The sequence below is a fragment of the Typopeltis vanoorti genome, chromosome 5 (assembly GCF_054136105.1).
Source record: "Typopeltis vanoorti isolate ZY-2024b chromosome 5, IOZ_Tvanoo_1.0, whole genome shotgun sequence".
Lineage (NCBI taxonomy): Eukaryota > Metazoa > Arthropoda > Arachnida > Uropygi > Thelyphonidae > Typopeltis > Typopeltis vanoorti.
Genome location: NC_143553.1, coordinates 65335831 through 65345127, shown reverse-complemented (window position 1 = coordinate 65345127; position 9297 = coordinate 65335831).

The window sequence follows — 9297 nt, the reverse complement described above, 5'->3', positions numbered from 1 at the left end:
GTACTCTGCATTTTGTATATCGAATTTTCGTACTGTACAGAAAAGATAATATGTTTTTCATTGTGTGTGTGCAGATACACTGTGTGATAGTAAACCTTATCATTTTCATTATAAAAACAAAAACAAATAAGTCGTTTATAAAAAAAAAAAAAAAATATTATTATTATTATATTCTAAATTCAAAAATTCTGTACAAACCTTATTGTAAATATTGTAAATATTATTATTGTATGTAATTTATACTGAGACATAATAAAAAAATAAAAATAAAAAATTATTATTATTATTATTATTATTCAATTTTTATTTCAAAATCCTTTCTATTTATTTTTAATAAAATCAAATTGTCATTTTAAATGTTTCACACAGAAAGTATCTTTAAAAGACTTCTACATCCCAGACTACAACAAAACATAGATCATGCCGCCAAACAAAAAGAGGGGGTGAAATATTAATATTTATCAAACAAAAATTAATAACAAAAGAAACGGCTTATCAGTTTGAGCATGGTGAAACCCTTTGCCTCGAAATCACTAATACCACCAATAGACAGCATCCCATAATACTAAATGCTATTTACAGGCCACCAAACCTAAACCTGATAATATTCTTGCATGAACTCATTAACTGGCTTTCGCGCCAAGAAATATACTCAACCGAATACCTAATGATAATTGGCGACATAATCATAAATATTGCAAACGAAAACCAGAAACAACACTGTACAATACCTAGACACGCTATCAATGTATAATCTAATACCAACAATAACATCATGTACTAGAGAGGAAATGTTCGGAAATACTATCACTGCCTCCTTTCTAGATCATATAAACGTCCGAGCACCACCAAATAGTTACACTGCATCAGTCATAAAGTGCAAAGTAGCAGACCATTACTTCACCACTCTAAACCTGCACACCAAGACAATATCCGTGCAATGTCCCAAAGAAGAAAAGCGACAGAAAACAATAATAGACGAAGAAATAGTCAACCACGAAATAAGAAAAACAGACTGGGAACACCTGGCATCAGATTCAGCAGATATCTTATACAAAAACATTAAACTCACACTGGAGGAAATATATAAGAAAGATACAAAGAAAGTCAGAATTCGTTCAAAAACAACACAAAATCCTTGGATAACCTAAAACTTAATCCTAGAAATACACAGAAATGACGATTTATGGAAAGAATTAAAGCGATATCCAAATGACACAGCTTTAAAAACTGAATATATGATAACAAGGAATCGCCTTAGAACACAAATCAGCAATGCAAAAAGAAGCTACTACAGAGACAAATTAACCTCTGCACAAAACAACATGAAACATGCATGGCATCTGATCAATGAGATGCTAGATTGTGTTCCCAACACCACCGCCTCGGAAACCATAAAACACAGCTTAATGAAAGACGCAAAACCTATCCAACAACTAGCAAATGACTTTAACTATTACTTTGCAGACTCCATTCAAAAACTGCACAGAAATATTCCCCCAAACACAAAATGTGACCCTCCACATGGTACACAATCAAAACAGACATTATGGTTCACAACCATAAAAGAAGCAGAACTTCTCTCTGCAATACATCAAATCAAACAAACAAAGGCCCAGGAATTCATGGTATAAAGCAACATAAAGATATGAAGCAACATGCAACTAGTTTAAGTCCTATCCTACTAAAATTAATAAATAAAATATTAAATACAGGACAGATATCAAGTATTCTGAAGACCGCCATAATCACACCCATATACAAATATGGAAAAAGAAATTTAATCTGCAATTACAGACCCATAGAAGCTTTACCAATTATCAATCTGATAATTGGTAACTGATAACTGACACCTGGAGGTGTCAAAAATAATAATAATAATAATAATAATCTAATTATGGAAATACTGAAGAAACTCACAGCATACACAGAGACCTTTCATATTATCCCCAAAACACAATATGGTTTTCAGAAAAATAAGGGAACAACATCTCTCTTGGTGGACTTTACAGACGTAATTAATACCGCGTTAGAAAAAAACAAAATTACCATAGAAGTCTTTATTGATCTAACTAAAGTATTCGATACACTTACACATCAAACCTTGTTAGAAAAGCTGAGGCATGTCGGAATAGACCGGCCTCTTCACAGGTGGTTTACAAACTACCTTCAAATTAGAAAGCATATCACACGTATCTGGTTAAACCGAAGCAGAGAGCTACCAGTAACCTGTCGAGTATCACAGGGAGCTGTACTTTCCCCAACACTATTCAACATTTACACGCACGATATTAATCACCTACCTATCAAAGGAAATATCTTCCAATACGAAGATGATAGATCTATAATATCCAGCATAATAATGCCAGCATAGCCCAAACAAATATACAGCATGACATTAATCTGCTCATAGACTGGCTCACCAAAAACTCCATACACCTAAACTCAGATAAGACAAAATTAATGATCTTCAGAAATCCACTGACCCGACCAGTTGATAACAAATATATAACCAACCAACATCCACTTTCCAACATAAAAAAACACACAGAACAGCAACACCACTACAGTCACTCAGGTCGAAACAATACGATATCATGGAATTTATTTCGATGCAGATATGAACTGGAATAGCCACATAAACCATCTGGCACAACAAACTCCGAACAATAAGTGGCAAACTCCACTAGTTCCCATACGCCTAAAAACACTAATATACAAAGCACTATGCCAAAATATACTAAGATACGCTATAACAAAGTATGCTTTCTGTGCACCCTACAAATTAAATAGATTAATGTCGCTACAATACCAAATGATAAAACTGATCTTTTGGGAACAAAGAGAAAATAACGACCTTATAGACATTGCAATGTCAGAACACAAAATACTGACAGCAAAACATTTATGTCACTATGCAGTTTTGCTAAAACATTATTTCCATGCCAACTACAGGACAGTCAGAAATACATACCGTATAACAAGACCTCAGGCTACTAATTATATCACATAATAAATACAGTAATCACTACGGAAAGGCCACGCGAAACTTCTACATCCCAAACAGGATAAACAAATTACCTTTTGAATACAGAACCTTAGAAACTACAATAGCCTGAAAAGAGCTCTAAGGACATACTATGAACAAGAAACACGCACCCAAAATACCATACAAACCTAATGAAACACAATATATTCGTGTTCAGGCTTCCCCATCAATACATGCCGAGTGTGTGTGTGTGTGTGTGTGTGTGTGTGTGTGTGTGTGTGTGTGTGTGTGTGTGTGTGTGTGTGTGTGTGTGTGTGTGTGTGTGTGTGTGTGTGTGTGTGTGTGTGTGTGTGTGTGTGTGTGTGTGTGTGTGTGTGTGTGTGTGTGTGTGTGTGTGTGTGTGTGTGTGCGTGCGTGCGTGCGTGCGTGCGTGAATGCGTGCGTTCGCACGAATTTTTCAATCATAGATTTCGTAGATTCCCAACACAGCAAAAAAAAAAAAAAAAAAACAATAAATAGTAACCAACTGGTGTTATCATCAGATGAGCTTACACATAAGCTTTGAGGATGAAAGCAGAGAAATCAGTTCTCATCCAAGATGTATCATATGTAACCAAATGTATGTAATGTACGTATCACATGTAAACAAATGTATGTAAAGTACATAACATATGTATACAAATGTAAGTAAAATATCATATGTAATCAAATGTATGTAATAACTGTAACAAAAGTATGCAATATAGAGTGATTATATCCATTGATATGATATATATAGAGTGTAAAATTGGAAAGAAACATCGGTAATAATCATCATTATGAATATAATAATAATATATGTTATAAACAGTTATTGTTATTATTATTATTTTTAAAAAAACTTTAAGTACGAGAAAGTATTTGTTATGCATAATTGTCTTCATATAATGTATGTAATTTATCTGAGAAATAATAATAAAAAATATTATTATTATTATTATTATTATTATTATTATTATTATTATTATTATTATTATTATTATTATTATTATTATTATTATTATTATTATTATTATTTAGTAACACCTTATCCGAAAGTACAATCTACTCCACTCTGCTTCCTACAGTTAATTGTATCCTCTCCTACTGAATTATAATAATTATCATTATTATACGCATAGCTCCATGGAGTCCAAGAATTCATCGAGGGAGACCAATTTATCCACACGGTCTATCATACCTCTCCTTGAACCCATTAAATAGAATACCACTCACGAATGATGGTGGGGACCCATTCCATTCATTCACCACTCTCCAAGCAAAAAATCTAGTCCTCACACTCCTACTGACCACACCTTTATTCAACTTGCAGGGATGATCTCTTGTTCTGGTCCCTCTAGCCAAAGGCTAATACATTTCCCCTCCAGTCTACAAAATCATTTACGTAACTTAAATGTTTCTATCATATACCCTCTTTTTATCCTATCAACCAACTTCTTCAATCCACACACCTTCAATATATTCTCATAGAGCACCTTACCCAGGTCACTCGCCTCTGAATCCTTTCCACCGCTTCCAATCCCCAAGTATCCCATGGGGACCAGACTTGAGCACAGTAATCCAGATGGGGCGTATCAAGGTCTTAAGAAGAGGAATTACAACTTTCTTATCTCTACTCGTTAATGTTTTCTTCACTAGCCAAGTAATCTTATGTGATCAACATGTCCTCTAAACTTTAACTCACTGCCTGCCACCACCACCTCTAAATCTCCAGCTTCATCTATGTCGTTAATGAAGGTTAATCTTCCATAGTCGTTGGTCATTGTTCCTGTTATTTGCCACATAACGAAAGAACTCTTTTGGATTTCCTTTGGTCTGCTCGACTAAATTCTTCTCTTGAAAGTTGTCCATGCTGGTCACCTATCTCTTTATATAATATGAACTGCATTGTTTTTCTTTTGCAGCTTGTGCTTAATGATATTACTCATCCATTTAACTCCTACCCGATTAACCCTCCTTACCCGAGGTCTAAAATTTAATATTGCTTCCTGTAGACGAACCTTAACTCTGTCTAATGCACCAATAAGATTCTTACCCTCCAGAGTTTTATACATGCTACAGATTTAAGCTTCTCTTTAAGAATGTCATAATCACCTGCCTTGTAGTTCCACAAATACCCCTTTTTGATAAAATATTCCTCATGTTTTACGATTTTTCCAGTCAAGACCACATGGTCACTTTCACTAATTGAAGGCAATGTCAATTTGGTTACGGATAGCTCTTCTGAGTCTATGACTAGGTCCAATACTCTCCCACATACTGCCTTAAGTAATTATCTCTCAGCAGATGTATAAATTCTATTTCTTTCTGTCATGTGAGCTTTCTTCTTTCCAGTCTATATCTCCATTGTTGAAGTTCCCTATAGTAATCCCTCGACCTGTACTCATTGTAATAATTCGGCACTGCATGTGTTCCAGATCATCTGTTAAATTACCTGGTCTATAGCGACAACCAAAAGTATATTTTCTCTTACTGGTTTTAATCTCACACCAGATTGTTTCAAATGAACAGCTATGCTTCCACCTATCTGCCATTCTTTTTGGTTGCAATTCATTTGCTCTCATTAACAGTACTCCTCTACATCCTATCTTCTGTAACTTTGGTGAAAATACCAAATCCTTCAAATTCAATCCCTGTAACTGCATCATCTGCTGCAAGTCAAGTCTCACTAATGCATATAACTTTTGGTGAGGTTGCATTAATCGATGCCAAAAACTCGTCCCTCTTGTTCCTGTTACTTCTGGAATTAGTATATAGAAATGGCAATAACCCTTTATTTCTGAATTGATTAACCTATTCAATATTTTTGATTGAGAGACTAAATTCCTCACCTGATCATTTTCACACTCTCTCGCTTCATGGTTGCGTTTTCATAAACTCATTTGCTTTCACTCTAATTGCTTAAGTTTCCCTGAATTTGCTGATCAGTATGCTCGGTGAACAAATCGCTCTCTCTCCAGACATCTAACATCAAAAACCATTCAGATGCAGTCCATCTGCAATGTACAAATCCTTCTTTTCGTGAAATAGAGAGACCATAGATCCATATATTCTACATAATTCCTTTTGCACAACTTGCGTCTAGACTTATTAGTTATCAGTGCTCTACTCCTCATGTCTCTATCGTAGTGTGGAAGGAGACTTACAATCTTCACCTTCTCGCTGAATGATATAATCACGTAATCACAAGAAAGATATTTATTTAACCAAATATTTCGGTCTGGAAATAGCAGACCATCGTCGGTGGTATTACAAGAACAGTTTAAAAAATATACAAGCTAGAATACTAACAATAGATCGTTGTATTCTAGTATTCTAGCTTGTATATTTTTTTTAAACTGTTCTTGTAATACCACCGACGATGGTCTGCTATTTCCAGACCGAAATATTTGGTTAAATAAATATCTTTCTTGTGATTACGTGATTATATCATTCAGTCTTATGTCGCAAGTATCCTTAAAACAACACCTTCTCGCTGTTAGACGGGAATCGAACCGATGTCTTTCCGCCCAAAGGGCTTCGTCTATACCGACTGAGCTATGGAGTCTCAGAATTATGGTTTAATACCTTTGCGAAATCCAGCAGAATCATCATCATGTTGCCATTTTCTTTATTCAACTCAGTTCATAATTGATAATAAAAGGATACTTAATGACTAATTCATGACCATCCCTCACACAGATATTTAGACCAAATTTTTCTACTCCTTTTAGTATCTGAGGAGTGATGTACTCCTCAGATGCTGATTGGTCTTAAATTCCCCTAAAGTATGCAATTATTTGCCCTCTTTTCATATCCTAAGAAGTGCCTAAATGCAGCAGTATTTGCATTGAGATTCCACAATATCCAAAGAATCTGCAATTAGTCCACTGCTGTTTCCCAACTGTCTTTCACATTTGTCGCAGTTAACTCATTTCGATGATATATCATTGTAAAGTGGTCACACGGAAATTCATCTAGGTGATCTGCTTCTTTCACCTCGTCGCGTCACAACGTATTAATGTTATCCTTCCATAATCATTGTTTCTCTTAACTGTCATGTAATGAAAGAAATCCTTGGGATATATTCTTGTAATTTGGTTTCTCCTTCCTTAGCAATCTGGTCAACTTTCTTGCCTAAATCTTCTATTGTTCATGTGCTTTCTAGATTTTCTTCTTATATAGCTTCCACAAAGCTTACGTTTTCTGAATTTTTATAACCCTGATGTCCTATGCACCTGTTCCTTCATTCTGCTCTAAGTTTCAGATGCTATTTTCGATACTTTATTGCAGGTTAATTTTAATTAAAGATACTTTAATCTGACCATAGTTTACTTGGTTCCTTAGTGATATTCTGTATTTGCCTTCCTTGCTTTTTCTTATTCCGCTGTCTCCTAACGCTATCAATTCCAGGAAATAGGCGAAGCCGTTTGGCCCTGTCAAACATTTGGACAAGTTCAATACCCAATAGTAGCCATTCAGAGACAGATATTCTACAACTGTCACTAATTAAACTGTAACCGGGGAAGAGAGGCAGCTGACAAGTTCCGCCATCTCACTGTCCCTAATCCTCACATTACATATTTATTATCTGAGATAGTCTACGGTCGATTTTAATCTTTAAATCTCTTCTTTAATCTCTTATTTAAATTATGCAAGGTCTAGTGTTCCACAAAGCCTATTAACCAAGACTTTCGTAAACACTTTGTAAATCACCCATTGTAGGCTGATTGATCAATACTTTGTTAAGTGTGCTACATCACCCCTTTTGTGTGTCAGAATAATGGTATCCTTTTTCATGTTCTTTTCACATAATTTTTCTTCAATATTGGGCGAAGAGTTTTGTCGAAATTTTGTAAATTATTTACCCACATTCTTTTAGCTGTTCGGCTATAACTTTATCCTCACTTGTAGCGTTTCAAAATTGTGGATGATCCACCTTACTGCTGCTGGTAGAATGCTTACTACTTTAATTATTTTGTAGTTGTGTTCTTCTTTATTTGTTTCATCATTCTGATGTAATATAGAATAAAATTATAATATAGAATAAAATTATTCTATATTATTAGACGTAAAACCCCAGTTTCTGGGTTTTTCCCCGTAAATTCCAGACGAAAAACTAAGAAACTTGGGTTTTTCGTCCAGTAAAGTCGAGAAAATCGACCGTTGAACCCACGCTATTTTCTGACATTAAAATATCGTGATAGAATTGGGGACCACGAGTTGGCGGCACTTGTTAACCGTCTCTTTATTGCGTGGCGATTAACTTAGTGATAGCCTTGGGCATCGTATATCTGATTGGCTCCCAGTGGAGATTTAACTGCTCACACAGTCTAGCATATCTATCTTTGGTTATTGTCCCATCTCATTATTTGACTGAAACTATCTGTTTATTGCTGTTTATCAACTGTCTGGCTCTTTTTAAGATTACGTTGTTTTCGATTGTTTGTCGTATGAGTTTACAATTGAATCTTATTTCTTCTTCGTACATTTTCCAATTGTTTTGCATAATCCAGTGTATTCAGTTTTATTCTGTGAGTTATGTTTCTTCCTTTTATCTTCCTTTCTTCATAAGCTGTTTTGTTTCTTCAGAAATTGTCTTTTTACTGTGGTACCAGGTATTTCAAGTGAGCATTGGAAAAGGTTTGAATAATAATGTTTTTGTTTTCTAATGTATCACCATGCTCATCTGTGATAAGAATTATCAAATATATTGTCCAACTTGAATACGATCAATTGTTCGATAAAATCACTTCGTAACCTTTAGTTTATATTGGAATATATCTTTTTTAATGTTGAGTTTATGTACATCTGTTTTTTTGTTTGATGTTCGAAACATTTTCTTTCTTTTTGGCTTGACTCTTACTGAATATCATACGATAGTCACTTTTAATTTTGAAGGTGTTGATAATAAAACTACTGAAAGATGTTTTACCTCTTGCTGAGGATAAAGTCAATTTCACTACTTTTTCCATTTGGACTTTTTTCCATTTCAATTTCTATGCTTTTTTTTCTTGAAGAAAGCATTCATGATGTACAGATTTTTTTTTGCAAATCATATTAGCCTTACTCCTCTGTCACCCCTCGGACCATATCTAAAATTTTCCGTTGTGCTTTCATTTGATTTTTGCATGCCATTTTTCTAGTATTAAATTCTTCCATTACAATTTTGAAATTATATATATTTTTTGTGGCAAAGTCAAGACACATCATGATAGAATTCTTTAAATTCTTTATCTGTATGACTTATTATAAAGAAAAAAGAGAAATACTTTGGGTTTATTTGGTGT